Genomic DNA, 16,085 nt, shown 5'->3' on the forward strand with positions numbered 1-16,085 from the left:
ATCTATTTCTGCTTCATTGACTATGCCAAAGCATTTGATTGTGTGGATCTCAATAAATTGTGGAAGAAAGAGATGGGAATACCAGAGCACCTGACCTGCCTCTTGAGAAATCTGTAGGCAGGACAGGAAGCAACAGTTAGAACTGGACATGGAAAACAGACTGGTCCCAAATTGGAAAAGGAGAATGTCAAGGCTGTATATTGTCACCTTTCTCATTTAACTTATATGCAGAGCACATCATGAGAAATGATGGACTGGATGAAGTACAAGCTGGAATCAAAATTGCTGGGAGAAATAGCAATAACCTCAGATATGCAGATGACACCACACTTATGGCAGAAAGTGAAGAAGAACTAAAGGGCCTCTTGATGAAAGTGAAAGAGGAGCGTGAAAAGTTGGCTTAAAGCTCAACATTCAGAAAACTGAGATCGTGGCATCTGGTTCCATCACTTCATGGGAAATAGGTGGGAAAACTGTGGAAACAGTGACAGACTTTATTTTTTTGGGCTCCAAAATCACCACAGATGGTGACTTCAGCCATGAAATTAAAAGACACTTACTCCTTGAAGGGAAAGTTATGACCAACCTAGATAGCATATTCAAAAGCAGAGACATTACTTTTCCAAAAAGACATTACTGTGCTGACTAAGGTCCGTCTAGTCAAGGCTATGGTTTTTCCAGTAGTCATGTATGGGTGTGAGAGTTGGACTATAAAGGGGAGGTGGGAGGGGGGGTTCATGTTTGGGAACGCATGTAAGAATTAAAGATTTTAAAATTAAAAAAAAAAAAAAAAGAAAGCTGAGCATCGAAGAATTGATGCTTTTGAACTGTGGTGTTGGAGAAGACTCTTGAGAGTCCCTTGGACTGCAAGGAGATCTACCCAGTCCATCCTAAAGGCGCCCAGTCCTGGGTGTTCATTGGAAAGAGTGATGTTGAGGCTGAAACTCCAATACTTTGGCCACCTGCTGCAAAGAGCTGACTCATTTGAAAAGAACCTGATGTTAGGAATAATTGAAGGCAGGAGAAGGGGATGACAGAGGATGAGATGGTTGAATGGCATCATTGCCTCATGGACATGAGTTTGAGTAAACTCTGGGAGTTGGTGATGGACAGTGAGGCCTGGCATTCTGCAGTCCATAGGGTCAATAAGAATCAGACATGACTGAGTGACTGAACTGAACTGAAGTGAAAAATATATCTAGGAATTTCTTGGAGTTGTTGCACGGCAGTGTCAGGTCAGTTCATTTTCAAATAATTCCTTGCTCCAGCTTGTACTTTTTCTACAAGTATAGGCCGCTTCCAGTGCTTAGTCATTGTTAACTAAAGGGTTTTATTCTGTTGCACCTGTCACTTCCAGAGATATTCCCTCTTGTTTGCTTATTTTGGCTTACTCTGTTTGCAAGTCTCTTCAGTGTCTAATTTATACCCTGACACAAGGGGATGAAGATGGTCACTTATTTACACTCACTTGTTCTGTTATGTTGTGCACAGGGAGGAACATTGCAAACAAATATTACTGGCATGTGTGGAGAGTGCTTGCAGTTTATGGACCACACTGGGTTTGCCCCAGCTCACTGACGGTGTGTGCTTTCTTGGTCTACACTGCTGAGGCTCCAGGTTGCTCTGCAGGGGATCTCTCCAAAGGAGGTGCTGTGTTTTGTGCACTTCCCAGGTCTAAGCTGCTCAGGTTCAGGTTTCTTGGGTACTCCACAAAGGCACAGACTCAGTTGGTTGTGTGTTTTATCCCCTTCCCAGGTCCGAGCCTCTCACATGTCCAGGTGCTTGGCAAGTGCACTGTCCCAGGTGGGCCGTGTGTCTTAATCACCTCCCTGGTCCCTGCCGCTCGGTTTCCCGGGTGCGCCATGAGAGCGCTGTCTCAGGTGTTCTGTGTGTCTCCTCTGGGAAGTTGATCTCAGGCTGTGACCCTCCTGGCAGATGTCAACCATCCAGGGTCCCAGAAAGACTTGGTTAGCAATTGGAAGCCTACTCATAGTTTGGTGAAGGATGCCATCTCTGGGGCTGAGATTGCCCCTTGCCTTCCAGGTCTGGCTGTTGCCTGCCTGCCTCTCTGCCTCTGCTGGGGGGAGCAGCTAGTCCGCAGCTGGCTGGTTCTCCTTTCATGTTTGCTCAACTTAGGTTAGAGCTTTCCATGGGAAAGTTCTCTTTTGTCTCTCTTTTTTGTTTTCCCTCTCTGGTCATCCCACAGTTTGGGTTGCTATCTCATGTGAAGTCGCTCAGATTGTTCTCAGGGCATTCAGGCCCGGTCCTTACCCTAAGCATTCAACTCGTGCCTCCCTGTCCAGCCCCTGCTCACTGGTGGTGGACGTGAGTTTCTGGGCTACTTCTCTGCTGGGAGTTGCAGTTAGGCGTGTATTCTGTGGGTGTTTTTTTTTTCCCCCTCCTGGTTATGTTGCCCTCTGAAATTCCAAAACTCCCCATAGAATTTCCTTCTGTGAGAGGGCTTCCTGCTGTTTGGAAACTTCTCCTTCACGACTCCCTCCCCAGAATGGGACTCCATCCATAACTCTTTTGTCTGTCTCTCTTTTTGTCTTTTATATTTTGTCCTACCTCCTTTTGAAGAAAACAGGCTGTCTTTCTGGGTGCCTCTGGTGTCCTCTGCCAGCATTCAGAAGTTATTTTGTGGAAGTTTCTCAGCATTCAAATGATCTTTTGATGAATTTGTGGGGGAGAAAGTGGTCTCCCTGTCCTATTCCTCTACCATCTTAGGACTTCCCACCTCCACTAGCTTTATTAACAGCAGTGCTTCCTAAGGCCCACTTGACTTCAGACTTCAGAATGTCTGGCTGTGGGCGGCTGACCACACCATCATAGTAGTCCAGCTCATTAAGATCTTTTTTATACAGTTTTTCTGTGTATTCTTTCCATCTCTTCTTGATCTCTTCAGTGTCTACTAGGTCTCTACCATGTCTGTCCTTTATTGTGCCCATCTTTGGGCAAAGTGTTTGATGTTTCCAATTTTCCTGAAAATTCTATAGTCTTTCCCCTTCTGTCACTTCTTCTTCTAGCCTTATGCACTGTTCACTGAAGGAGGCCTTCTTGTCTCTTCTTGTTGTTTGGAACTCCATGTTTAATTGGTGGTACCGTTCTCTTTCTCCCTTGCTTTTTGCGTCTCTTCTTTCTTCAGCTATTTGTAAAGCCTCCTCAGATAACCACTTTGCCTTCTTGCTTTTCTTTTTCTTTGGGATGGTTTTGTTCACTACCTCCTGTACGGTATTACAAACCTTTTCCCATAGTTCTTCAGGCACCCTGTTTACTAGGTCTAATCCCTTGAATCTATTCTTGGTTAAATGGTCACAACTTAGATATGTGCAAATGTGAAATGTTCTTATTTAAAACTCTCCCCAAACTTTACTTGACCTTGAAACACTTAAGCTTCCTTAAGAAGACAGCTCACATTTCAATTTAAATATCAGCGCAATCTTGTGATTTTTCTTTTCCTTTTTGATAGCCAAATCTTAGCCACTTCCTAATTTATAAGATCAGTCTCAGTTTCAGCAGTGTAAATGGATTTAACGGGGAGTTTCTGGAAGTTGTAAATTTGCAAGGTTCAAGCTTACTTTCTTACACTCTCCTCCTGGGCCTGCTTTCCCATCCTTGCCCTGGACTGAAGATATGTGATTGTGTGTCTAGACTGTCACTGTCCACTGTTGGGGTGGTGACTGGATATATCTGCATACATGTGGGCACAAATCAGTAGGAGGTGAGTTTGCTATACAGCCCCTCTTGGTCCCTGCTGCACTTGTATGAAACTGGCTTTGATTCTGAGTGACCAGAGTCTGTGTTCTGATTCTGCAGTGTAGTCATTGATCCCCTGGGGTCTCTGCTCAGCTCTGTGTTCACATCTTCAGTTGTCTGACTACCAAATGTTAGAAAGATGAGTCCTTTGGCTTCTAGGGTCCTCAGGCACTGTTGAGCACCCACACTACTTCCTCTTGATTGAAGAGACTCTCATCAATCTTATCCATGCCTGCTCTCAGCTTTGCTTGCTTTCACTTATGTGGTTCCCCACTCCTGGCTGCTTTAGTGACTTAGCAAATCAAGAAGAGTGCCACCATTTCTGTCATAGTGGATAGTAGGGAAGCATGCAAGGGCCTCTACTCTGCCCCTCACTGAGGGAGTGAGTCGAATGACTCCCTCCTCCTCCGTAGCAGTTGACGATGCTTTACACTCTGCTATACCAAAATGTAGCATCCTTTATGCCAACTAGATGCTGTATATAAAAACATATACAGCATATATACACACATACATAAAAGTGTATACACCATACTATATAAAAGCATCGTGGTGTGTAGACTGATTTTTAGAATTTTATGGAACACAATTTTTTTTTTTTTAAGCAAGAGAAGACAGTTTGCTACATAGTGGGCTTTTGATGGTTTCCCTCCCCACCTTTTTTTCCTCAATTGAAACTCTTCTGTAATAATCCTAGTGCATTCCATTTAACTCTGGATCTGAGCCAAGAGGACTGTGTTTACAGTTCTAGGTCCTGGCTGAACCTTAGTCTCACCTGGAAGCATTCAGAAACTGTAACTCCTCAGTGTCCATCCCAAACTAATATGCCAGTATTTTGGGGTATGGGTATTTTCCCAGCACAGCATTTTCAAACCAGTAGGCTAGAGGGAAGCCTAGTGAAAATGAATGAAAATGAAAAGTGAAAGAGTTAGTTTCTCAGTCATAGCCAACTGTTTGTGCCCACGTGTACTATAGCCTACCAGGCTTCTCTGTCCATGGAATTCTCTAGGTAAGAATACTGGAGTGGGTTGCAATTTCCTTCTCCAGGAAATCTTCCCAACCCAGGGATCAAACCCGGTCTCCCACATTGCAGGCAGATTCTTTACCATCTGAGCCAAGTGAAGACGGATGAACATTCTATTAGCTCATTACAATCTCACAATCTCTGAATAAGATAATATACTAGAAAACCTAAACTGAAGAAGGGAAGATGGTTGAATTAAGGAGCTTAAGTTTTTAGCTTTCAGGTAGTCAAGCAAAAAGGGAAACAGATTGTATAACACAGCTTTCACTATCTAATAAAGGACACATTAATAGTTCAGGGTTAAAACTTCTCCATATAGAAGGCATTGATTGTATGAGTCTTAATCTAAGAGGCATTCAAAGACATGATGGTTCATATCATTGTTAACACTTTTTTGATATAAAAATGTTTACATATATTGTTATTGCTTTTCTTTATTGTGAAAAAGAAACATTACTCTCTATTCATGGGCTTTTTAATCTACCAGCCCTACTACAAACATCACAATATTGTAACTTCATAAATATTCCTTTATAGCATAATTCATGCTTTTGCACATTATGCAGACTGTATCCTTTGTGGATTATACTGCTGAGACAGCACATATGTGGTTAAACATCCCAGTTCCACAACACTAATACAAATTCTGCTCATGTATTGGCTGGGTTTTGTGTTCCAGGGATTCAGAAATTGAGGGGAGGGGGCATTGTTTGTTTCAAAAAATAGCAGAAGTATTACAAATGTGGGTATTTGTTTCTGTAAAAATGTCTATATAAACCCAGCTCAACTAGGCCCACAGCTGTCAATCAGCAGTGCACAAATCAGCCTTAGTCTGTCTCTTTAAGAGCACACATTTTTATCACCATAAATTTCTCTTAGTAAAATGGAAAAATCAGCTTGCCTTTTCTTCTCAGTTACTAACAAATTAGGAGGAAGGAGTTCTGTGTCTGGTGAAGCATTGTATTAAGCATAAAAAATTTAGCAAGTCATGTGAAGATGAAAAGTGTCTTTAAAATCTGTACATTGAAATAGCTTATAGCTAAACACTCATATTATTATGAGACTATATATGTTTTGTAACTTCAACCAACATGTGATAACTAATTATGGGGATAAGTCTAATTACCTAGGAAAAGATAAACTTCCAAAGGAAATATCGATTTCATGTCTTGGTTTCTAAAACTTCACTGTATATAAAGTCATTTATAATTGTCATGGTGAAGTCATCATAATTTGTTTTCCTGGTACCTGTGGGGTGGCTAACCCCCTTCTGTTTTTTGATTTTATATTCACCTTTTCCTGTTTCTTCTGGAGAGTAAGAAAAAGGAACTTGTAAAAGACATAATATGAGTCATCCTTCAACAAAAGATTTCTCTTGAGATGGTGCTTCTGAGAGTAAATTGCCTTCTTTCTCTCCTGCTCAAAATAAGGACTGAGGGTTGTTCATTCTCTCTATTTCTTTGGCTATTGTGTCCATAATCTCTCTCGCTCTCTCTGTTAGTTTAGGGGATGGCAATTATGTACTGTTTTTCTAGGTGCCAATTGTAACTGCTGTGTGCTATCACAATGGTAGGAGGAAATTGTGTATCTCTTTCTTTTGAGAGGCATGTATATAATCATTGATTCTATCTATTACGATGGCAAGTGGGTGGTGTCTAGAGCAGACTCTCGTTTTTCAAAATAAAATGATATTTTTGCTGGATGTCCAACTGTTAACTGAACTATGAAAGTTAGACTCTTGGTGAATCCACAGACTATACAGTCCGTGGAATTTTCCAGGCCAGAATACTGGAGTGAGTTGATAGTCCCTTCTCCAGGGGATTTTCCCAACCCAGGAATCAAACCCAGGTCTCCTGCATTGCAGGTGGATTCTTTAGCTGCTGAGCCACCACCAGGGAAGCCCAAGTTTCTAGTTAATTGAACTAGAAACTTAAAAAATAGTCAGAAAATAAAATGATATATTCCTTATTTCAAAAGTTTCTTTTTTTTTGTTGACCATAAAGAGCCATACGTGGAATTTATGATGAGACTATTTAGAAAGATGGATGCACATTTAAAGTATGATGAAAAAAATTACGAAAATTTCTCTTTAGGCAAACCTAGTATTTATTTGATATTGGAGAAGGAAATGGCAACCCACTCCAGTGTTCTTGTCTGGAGAATCTCAGGGATGGGGGAGCCTGTTAGGCTGCTGTCTCTGGGGTCACACAGAGTCGGACACAACTGAAGCGACTTAGCAGCAGCAGCAGCAGCAGTATTTATTGATAAGACGGAGTATTTAAAATTGAAAATTGATTTTACCACTTCCTAGTAATGGCTTTTCCCCCCTAATTTGTATTCGCTTTTAAAATGTGTTTACTTGGTTTAGGTGTTTGTAATTTTGAGAGCTAAGCACCACACTAGGAGTGTTTCAGACTTGTTTTATGCTTGATGACTACAAAGAATCAATCTAGAGTAGGAAATCAAAGACATTTCAGCTGATGTGCTGAGAAAATCGCTTAACCTCTCAGAGTCTGAGTTTTCTAATTTTTAGAATGGGAAATGAATACTTGCTTCATAGTGCTATTGGGATAATTAAATGAAACCTAGCACATAAAGAACTTAATCCAGTTCCTAGAATGTAATCAAAACATGTCATCTTTCCTATATCTGTGATGATGATAATGGTGATGAAATGTGAGAAGTGAAAAGGACTGCGAGGATCATCTGTTCCAATTCCTTTATTTTATAGGAAGATCAGAGATGGGATGGCCAGGGTCACACACCTTTATGGCTGAGCATTGCTAAGTCTTTTGGATCGCTACTCATAATGTTTTGCTATCTTATTCTGCAGAATTTCTGCAGGCAATTCAGAATCCCATGGTTTGTCATCATAGAGAGTGTTGGTATTTCATGATTACCTTATGAATGGCGATAGCCATGGCTACAACATTTTTCATCATAACTAGCAAGAACAAGTGATAATTTCAAAGAGCAACTGTCTTTGCTGCTCCATTTTTTTTTTTTAGTGAAAATCTGGAATTTAATCCCTGTTGGTCTGAAAGTTCTCTTCTCCAAAAATCAATAGCAACTTTAGGGACTGGGGAATGAGTCCAGAATCCTCAGCCTGACTCTGATATGAGGCTAGTGAAACATATGTTTTACTCTTTACTTGTTATCTGTATGCACAATATCAACAAAGAAACACCTGTCTCCATTTTAAAAAGAAAAATAATTTTATTGATTCTAGAAATCATTTATTACAAACTTGCATCATTATTTATCTCTATAGTCACAAAATTTGAAACATTTCAGTATAGTATTATCAGTATTTTGAAGACAAGTTTATACCTCTGTCTTATGGTTTTGGTTTATCTGGATTGCTTCATGAAAACTGCTAAGCTAATTTAGTTATGAAGGTGAAGGTGAAGTCGCTCAGTCGTGTCTGACTCTTTGAGACCTGTGGACTGTAGCCCACCAAGCTCCTCTGTCCATGGGATTCTCCAGGCAAGAATACTGGAGTGGGTTGCCATTTCCTTCTCCAGGGGATCTTCCTGACCCAGGGATCGAACCCAGGTCTCCCACATTGCAGGCAGACGCTTTAACCTCTGCACCACCAGGGAAGCCCAATGGAGATCTTATAATTCCATAGTGCTCAGGTTCTTCTATTAAATAAATACTGAACAGTTTGATGTATAACCACTCTGTCCAAATTATGTCTTATAAGATTTCACAATAAATAATTGTCCTTAGCATGGATTATTTGGCTGGAAAACTTTGTGTTATGTGTAATAGAATAACTCCAACCCTCAAAAGTTTGCACATAATAGATTTATTTTGTCATGTACAGTGGGGATGCTCCAAGGCTGATTAATAAGGACATATAATGAAGTCATCAAGGCCTCAGGTTCTTTCTATCTTGTCTCTGCTATTTTTGTTATAGTGACTTCTTTTCCATATGACTACAAAACTGTTACTACAGTCCCAAGTATCACATGGAGACACAATGACATCCAGCAGAACTGTGACCAGTTTTCCTCATCTCTTTTTATGACAATAGAAACTTCTCACAGAAGCCTTCTAGTAGATTTGCTCTTCTATTTCACTAGACAAAATCAAAGCACAGGTTGTTATGGGGACTCAAATTATGCTTAGTGGCTAAATTATTAAGGTTCCACTTCTGGCTGGGACTGGGACTAATGTTCACGAGGAAGGAAGAAAGGGGCCATTGCTGTTGGATAGGAAACCAAGATTGTCTGATGTATACACAAGGAGTTTGATGGTAAATGATGGTAAAACTAGGCAAAAAGCGAAAAATAAGAGATTACTCTGAAATAAACTCATAAACAGCATTAATGTTTATCTTCTTGATTTATCTGGAGGAAAAGGAGAAGAAATATAACTTAACTGTGCCATCTAAATGGTTTCTTTTTCTGGTAAATTGTTCTCCTGCTGTTGATAAAGATAATTATTCCATTTGTGTATTAGAGTCCTGCTAGTTTAATAGATCCCTAATGAAATTAACAGAGAGTATGTGTCTCATTATGTAACTTTACAGACCAAAAAAAAAAAAAAAATACTATTAGAGACACCTGTAAGTATTTTGATGCCATGTATTTACATGGTTTTATTCATTTATGTTATCAAAAGCCATGTGGCTAAAGTCCTTTATATGAATCCTTCATTTAAAGAGTAGCAATATGAATTATATCCTGTGGATTTTTTTTTTTTAGCATTTTCTGGTATTGCGTTCATTTTTAGCAATTTTTATTTTCTTTTTGGTGGGGTCATCGAATTTGAAGCGACTATTAGTGCTTTCAAGGCATAGTAATTTGGACTGTGTTTGAAAGTGAAAGCATTAGTTGCTCAGTTCTGTCTGACTTTTTGTGACCCCATGGACTGTAGCCCACCAGGCTTGTCCATGGAATACTCAGGCAAGAATACTGGAGTGAGTTGCCATGCTTTTATCAGGGGATCATCGCCACCCAGGTATCAAACCCAGGTCACCTGCCTTGCAGGCAGATTCTTTACTGCTGAGCCACCAGGGAAGCCCCTTTATATACATCACCAAAGGCATAATCCATGAAAGAAATAATTGAAAATCTGGACTTTGTTAAAATTAAAAACTATAAAAAGACAATATCAAGAGAAGGAAGAAACAAGCCACAGACTGTATGAAAATATTTGCAAAACACATATCTGAAAAAAGACCATTACCCAAAATAAACAATGAACTCTTAAAACTCAACAGTAAGAAGGCAGCCCAGTTAAAAATGGGTATAACTTAACAGACACTCACCAAAGAAGATACATGTCATCAGGGAAATGCAAATGAAAATAACAATGAAATATACCTACACACCTATTAAAATGGCCAAATCGAGAACGCTGCCAACACTAGATGCTAGCAAAGATACAGAACATCATTTGTTACTGGTGGGCCTGCAAGATGGTATAGGTAATTTGGAAGACAGTTTGGTAGCTTCTTACAAAAACTGAACATATTCTCATACTGTTCAGCAGTCATGCACCTTCATATTTACCCAAAGAAGTTGAAAACTTAATTCCACAAAAAAAGCCACACATAGATGTTTATAACAGCTTTATTCATTATTGCCAAAACATGGAATCAGCAAAGATGTCTTTCATTAGATGAATGGATAGACAAACCGTGGTACGTCCAGACAATGGAAAATTAATAGTGGTAAAAGAAATGAGTTTAGCAAGCCATGAAAAGACATGGAAGAACCTTAGATGTTTATTACCAAGCAAAAGAAGCAATCTGAAAAGACTACATAATATATGATTCCAACTAAATGATATTCTGAGAAGGTAACACTATAAAGGTAATAAAAAGTCAGTGGTCAGGAGAGATGAATAGGTGGAACACAGGGGAGTTTTAGGGAAGTGAAAATGCTGTATGATAGTGCAGTAGTGCATATATGTCATTACACATTTAGTGCAAACTTGTAGAATGTGTAATACCAAGTGTGAATGGTAAAAGTTGATAACGGGGAGGCTGTGCCTATGTAATGGTGGGGAATGTATAGGAAATCTCTGTTCCTTTCTTATTTTTTCTGTGGACCTAAAACAGCTCCTCTGCAAATATTCTTAGTGAAGAAATAGCATGTGAAAGATAATTCAGTTTTTTGTTTTTTTTTTTTGTTTTTGTTTTTTCATCTGAGGCCATTCTGGATTAGTCTTAGCTGGTCAAACCCCAAACAGAACTGTTTGTGCTACGTTTACAATTCTTGATAAATCTACAGTATTATTTTGGCCTTGTAGATCATTACACCTCGAATTTCTCTTCCTTGACAAAATGTTCCTGTATGACCAATTTTGGAGGTGTGTTTCCTTTTAATTATCTTTGTAATCCTGCCTCATCCACGTGGTGGTTTATTGGATTTGATCATCAGCCATCTAGTTTAGTCTACATATATCTTTTTCCTGAGGAGAATGTTGCTACCTTCATGATTTGAATTAGGTTCAGCAGGCAGATAACTCTGGAATTTATAGGCATACATTTATAACCACTCTTATCTACATATGCAGTGTCTGCTCAACAACTACTATCTTGCATATTCTGTAAGTAAATCAAATTCAACATGGAGAACACTTCTTATCTTATTTCTTATTTAGATAATCCTGTCATTGAAGCTAATTATTCCACAATTATTTTTTGCTTTATGTTCTCTTTTCACTGAGACAGCTTCTATCATAATCTTAAGTTTCGTCCCTTTATTTTCAACGTTTTAATAAAAAACTTTTATGTACTTGTATTGTTGCCTTTCTGAAGACAATTTTTGCTTTTTCGTCCCCATTTTTGTTTCTCACACCTCTAATAGATTCTGTGTATCACTGCCATAATTTTACTAAATATCAGGGGGAAGAGGGAAGACCAAGGATTTAATACTCATTGCGATCCCAGATCTGGAGGAAACTCTGGGCTATGTGTTTTATTCAGTCTTTCATTCAGAAGTTTTTTCTTTAGTAATTACCAGAGGCAGTCATTATTCCAGGTACTAATGACACTAGGATGTGTTGTGGGTAACATACATAATTTCTGCCTTCACAGAGCTAATAATTTAGTAGATGAGAGACAATGTGCAAGTAAACAAACAAACAAGCCCTTCCCCCAAACAAGGCCAGTTATAAGAGACTGGTGTGAGTGTATGCTTAAAACTCTTTTTCTTATCGTAACAATATTCTCGGAAAGTTAATTAATACAAAGCTATTCTACAAAATGAGAAAGTGGATTTTCCTCACACTGAATACTGTGAAGCAGCCCATGTGGAATAAAGCAGGCAGGTGTAATAATAAAGCAGTAATCTAAGGAAAACACCTCAGGAATCTGCTCCATGAAGAGCCAACCCTGCCAAGCCCCATGGTGAGACACTGATGTTTAGAACATACTCAGGAAAAATGTGTTGTAGAAAATGAGTTCACGATCCCAAATCATCAAATAAATGTATAAGACTGATGCCAAAAAGTGTATTACAGAATCTAAAAATAGAAATCCTGGGCCTAAGAAAACAAAGTTTAAAACCTATTCTTGAAATTCAATTGAAAAAATGAACAAGGGCTAGGAATACAGAAGAAAGGAAATTCCATAGAGCTAACAAATGTGGGAAGAGGTGCTCAAACACACATGCTAATTGGAAAATCGCAAATTAAAAAACACAATGGAATATCACTTTATACTTATCTCATCAGCCACCCAAAATAGAAAATAGGATAAGGATCAAATATTAGTTGGAACATGAGACTATAAGAACCCTGATGGGAATGAAGATTGGAGCAGGCATTCTGGAGGGCAATTTTGCAACACTTAGTCAAATTAAATGCTGACATTTCCTATAGCCTGTAAATGACAGGATTTTTTCCTCCCAGAGCAACAGTTCTGTAAAGAATGTGTGCAAAGATATTTGTTGTAGGCTCATTACTGGTAGTGGGGAGCTTAAGGCAGCAAACAGATAAATACAGTGGAAAAGTATGTAGTACTTGGAAACTATGGCCAAACAAACATAGAACAACATACATTTCTAAAACATGTAGCTGAGTAAAAATAGCAAGAAATAGAATGAAATTTCCAAACCAATAGTATTTATGTAAATTACATACCCATGCCCAGGAAATTAGCCTGGCATATTTTAAATGGCATATACAATTAAAGAGATAGTTACCAAAAACTGTAGAATGGTTGGTGATGGAGCAGTGAATGGAGATGAACTTTGAATGGAGGAAAGTGAGTTTAAAAAATGGGAAAGCTTCACACAGACTAAAAAATAAAATATAAATTGTGAGTTTCCTTTGAGAAATAAAGGGAAATAATCACTTCCAAGAAAAAAAGAATAAAGGGATTAGGAAAATGAACTGGTTAAAGGTTCTGAATGTGAAGAAGCATTTGCAACTACAAAGTGCTGTGAAGGAAACCTGGAGAAGGAAATGGCAACCCACTCCAGCATTCTTGCCTAGAGAATCCCATGGACTGAGAAGCCTGGTGGGCTATAGTTTATGGGATCACAAGAGTCAGACATGGCTTAGTGACTAATCCACCACCACCATGAAGGAAACCAGTCATATGCTATCATAGAAAATAATGGTAATGTGAGAAAAGAATTCGACTCAGAGAGCTAGTGTAGTTTAAGCCAAAACCAGTAGGATTGAAAGCAGCCAGCCTGTAAATACTCTTGAGAAGAGCCTTTGACACAGAAGTTGGCCTGTTTGAGAAACTGAAAGAAGGCCAGTGCAGCTGGTGTGTGGTGAACAGGGGGAGATAGGTCTAAGAGAAGGTATAATCAGAGGCTAAGCCATGTAAATCCTTTGGATTTCATTCCAATTAAAACGAGAAACTCTGCAGGGTATTAAGCAGATGTTAACAAGATTTGGTTTACATTTTTAATTTTTAGGAATTTATTCTGCTCTGGGTAGAATGGATTAGAAGACAGAAACAGGAGGAGAAGAAGACTGAGGCGTTTCTATGAGAAAGCGCTCTCTTGGACTAGTGTGGTGACCTTGGAATTGGAGAGAAAGAGACAACAGATAATTTTCAGACAGAATCAATAGGAATTGAATAGATTGGTTTGGGAGGTGAAGGATAAGGAAATATAAGGACATTTTCTCAGGTTCTTAGCTTACCTTTTGCTGAGAAAAGAAGGCTCGTTAAGGAATATATTTTGAGGTAAAATCAAGAATTCAATATCAGACAAGCTAACTTTGGCCTCTTGTGAGACATCCAAGTAAAGATGTCAAATAAAATGTGGAATAGAAAAGACTGGAATACAAAGGACAGGTGTAAGCCAGAGATGTACATGGAAGAGACAGTTTGATATGGACTGTATTTAAGGCATGGGAAAGATGAGATTAGCCAGACAGAATGTGTAGAGGGAGAAAATAGGGATGTTTGTGGAGCATCCAGAGGATGTCTGGTGAGGGCAGAGAGTTAGGAAGGAAGCCTGAATGGGGATAACCAAAGAGCAGTGTTTCGTGAGAAAAGGAGCTGCTAACTCTGTCAGGAATCGCCAAGAAGTGCAATGTGGACAAGAAGACGGGGTCATTAAAATGGCAACATGGAAGCCATCAGTGACCTTAGTAAGAACAATTCCATGTCTGTGAGGGACAAAGGCCAGAGTGGAACAGACTGAGGAGTGAACTTAAGAAGATAATGTTGAGACAGCACTCTTGACAATACTTTGGAGGTTTGTTTCTGAGTAGTTGGGGTAATAGGTACAGGTTGCTTTGTTGGTTTAGAGATACTAGTCAGTTATTTAATAACCTTCATGAACTGACTCTAAACTCTAAATAATTTCTTTATTCCAGCCATATTTCTTCACTCATTCTCCCAGGTCAGGTTGAATGGAAGTATTTAATTTTTTTAATGTAAGCTGATTACTGAACCTCCCAGGGCTCCATCATGTCCTACTCTTTGCAACTGCATGGACTATAGCCTGCCAGGCTACTCTCTCCATGGAGTTTTCCAGGCAAGAATACTGGAGTGGGTTGCTATGGCCTTCTCCAGAGGATCTTCCCAACCCAGGGATCAAACCCATGTCTCTTGCATTGACAGGCAAATTATTTTTTACCACTAGCACCACCTGGGAAGCTCATTAAACCTCCCAATGAAGTGAAGTGAAGTTATTCAGTTGTGTATGACTCTTTGTGACCCCATGGACTGTAGCCTACAAGGCTCCTCTGTCCATGGAATTTTCCAGGCAAGAGTACTGGAGTGGGTTGCCATTTCCTTCTCCAGGGGATCTTCCCAACTCAGGGATTGAACCTGGGCCTCCCGCATTGCAGGCAGATGCTTTACTGTTTGAGCCACCAGGGAAGCTCAAACCTCCCAATACAGACTAGTAATTTAGCAACCCATTAAACCATAAAATATTCTTGAAGTATTTGTTAAATTTTATTGGGAGTGGCATCTTTATCAACAAAGATTTTTGTTTATTTTAGCTTTGTTTCAGTTATTTTCTTCTTTCATGGGAGTAGAATTGGTCTATATGTTGTTAAAGAGATGGGAATACCAGACCACCTGATCTGCCTCCTGAGAAATCTGTATGCAGGTCAAGAAGCAACAGTTAGAACTGGACATGCAACAACAGACTGGTTCCAAATTGGGAAAGGAGTACATCAAGGTTGTATATTGTCACCCTGTTATTTAACTTATATGCAGAGTACATCATGAGAAATGCCAGGCTGGATGAAGCACAAGCTGGAATCAAGATTGCTGGGAGAAAAATAAATAACTTCAGATACTCAAATGACACCACCCTTATGGCAGAAAATGAAGAATAACTAAAGAGCCTCTTGATGAAAGTGAAAGAGGAGAGTGAAAAAATTGGCTTAAAACTCAACATTTAGAAAACTAAGATCATGGCATCCAGTCCCATCACTTCATGGCAAATAGATGGGGAAACAATGGAAACAGTGACTGACTTTATTTTTGGGGGCTCCAAAATTGCTGCAGATGGTGACTGCAGCCATGAAATTAAAAGATGCTTGCTCCTTGGAAGAAAAGCTATGACCAACCTAGACAGCTTGTTAAAAAGCAGAGAAGTTACTTTACCAACAAAGGTCTATCTAGTCAAAGGTATGGTTTTTCCAATAGTCATGTATGGATGTGAGAGTTGGACTATAAAGAAAGCTGAGCGCTGATGCTTTTGAACTGTGGAGAAGACTCTTGAGAGTTCTTTGGACTGCAAGGAGATCCAACCAGTCTATCCCAAAGGAAATCAGTCCTGAATATTCATTGGAAGGAATGATGTTGAAGCTGAAGCTCCAATACTTTGGCCACCTCATGCAAAGAGTTGACTCATTGGAAAAGACT

The sequence above is a fragment of the Capra hircus genome, chromosome 21, assembly GCF_001704415.2.
Source record: "Capra hircus breed San Clemente chromosome 21, ASM170441v1, whole genome shotgun sequence".
NCBI classification, from domain to species: Eukaryota; Metazoa; Chordata; class Mammalia; order Artiodactyla; family Bovidae; genus Capra; species Capra hircus.